The sequence below is a fragment of the Oxyura jamaicensis genome, chromosome 2 (assembly GCF_011077185.1).
Source record: "Oxyura jamaicensis isolate SHBP4307 breed ruddy duck chromosome 2, BPBGC_Ojam_1.0, whole genome shotgun sequence".
Lineage (NCBI taxonomy): Eukaryota > Metazoa > Chordata > Aves > Anseriformes > Anatidae > Oxyura > Oxyura jamaicensis.
Window position 1 is genome coordinate 104,605,136 of NC_048894.1, and position 1,664 is coordinate 104,606,799.

The following is a 1,664-nucleotide window of genomic DNA, read 5'->3' on the forward strand; positions in this document are numbered from 1 at the left end:
ATCCTCCTGGAAGCAATGTCAATACATATGCAGGACAAAGAGGTGATCCGAGACATCCAGCATGGCTTCACCAAGGGCAAATTGTGCCTGACCAATCTGGTGGCCCTCTAATGATGATAGAGTGACTGCACAGCTGACAAGGGAAGACCGACCAATGTCATCTGCCTGGACTTCTGTAAGGCATTTGACACAGTCCCACACGACATCCTGGTCTCCAGCTTGGAGAGAGATGGATTGAAGGGTGGACCATTCAGTGAATAAGCAGTTGGCTTGAAGGCTGCACCCAGAGAGTGGTGGTCAATGGCTCCATCTCCAGGCAGAGGCCAGGGAAGAGTGGTGTCCCTCAGGGGTCTTTCCCAGGACTGGTGCTCTTTTGTATCTTTATCCATGACACAGACAGTGGGATCAAGTGCACCCTCCGCAAGTTTGCAGATGACACCAAGCTGAGTGGTGCGGTTGATATAGCAGAAGGAAGGGATGCCATGCAGAGGGACCTGGACAAGCTTGAGAAGTGGGCCCATGTGAACCTAATGAGGTTTAACAAGTCCAAGTGCAAGGTGCTGCACCTGGGTCGGGGCAATCCCAGACACGAATAAAGACTGGGAGAAGAACTCCCTGAGAGCAGTCCTGCAGAGGAGGACTTGGGGGTTCTGGTGGTCAAAAAGCTCGACATGAGCCAGCAGTGTGTGCTTGCAGCCCAGAAGGCCAACTGTGTCGGGGGCTGTATCAACAGAGGAGTGGCTGGCAGGGCAAGGGAGGTTATTGAGTCCCTCAGCTCTGCTCTTGTGAGGGCCCACTTGGAGTGCTGCATCCAGGTCTGGGGCTTCCAACACAAGAAGGATGTGGGGCTGTTAGAGAGGGTCCAGAGAAAAAACAAATGTCAGGAAGGCAATTTCCTCAAGCAGTTCCATCACAGCAGATGAGGTTTTTTGTGTTACATGTTGTTCCTTCCTTGTACACATGTGGTCCCTTGGTGAAAGAGGGAGCACACTGGTTTCCACACCCACGCCTGCAGAATCTGCTCTTACATTAGGACACTGAATCTGCCGTGAAAGTCTCTTGATGCCAGACAGCAGCTGAAGAAGTGGAGGCTGGTGCGCTCGCTCCTTCTGCAAAAGGCAAAGCCCCCCGAGGTTTCCCCAAGAAGGGCAGGAGAAAGCAGCCAATGAGGTTGTGAATCAGAACCTTTATTTGAGCAATGTTTGAGAAAGACAAGGGGTGGGGTGCGGCGCCGAGCTCTCTTTGTCCGTAGCTGCGGGGCCAGTTGGTGTGCTTGTACGACTATGGCCATGTAGAGTCAGGGCCCTTGTGTGCTTCCTGCTCCTCCGGTGGCTGTGGCTGTAGAAAGCTGCACCAGCCTTCGGGTCAGTGGCCGCGGAGGGATTGGCCAGAGGAGGGAAAGGACAGTGACAGAGCTTGGTGTGCTCGGGGCTCTGTGCTGGGGTGAGAAAGGAAAATGATCAAAAAGGGTAGCCCCAGACTGTAGCCAGGGTCAGCCCCTGCATCCCTGAGTGAGGCTCTCCCAGCCTCATTCCAAGGCCGTCTATCTCACGTCTCCCTGACAGCCAGGAGATGCCCATCATAGCCCAACCATGTCATCTCCTGGCATGCTGTCAGACCGCAGTGGGGTGTGTGTTGGGGATGGCTTACCTGTCCTGTAGAGC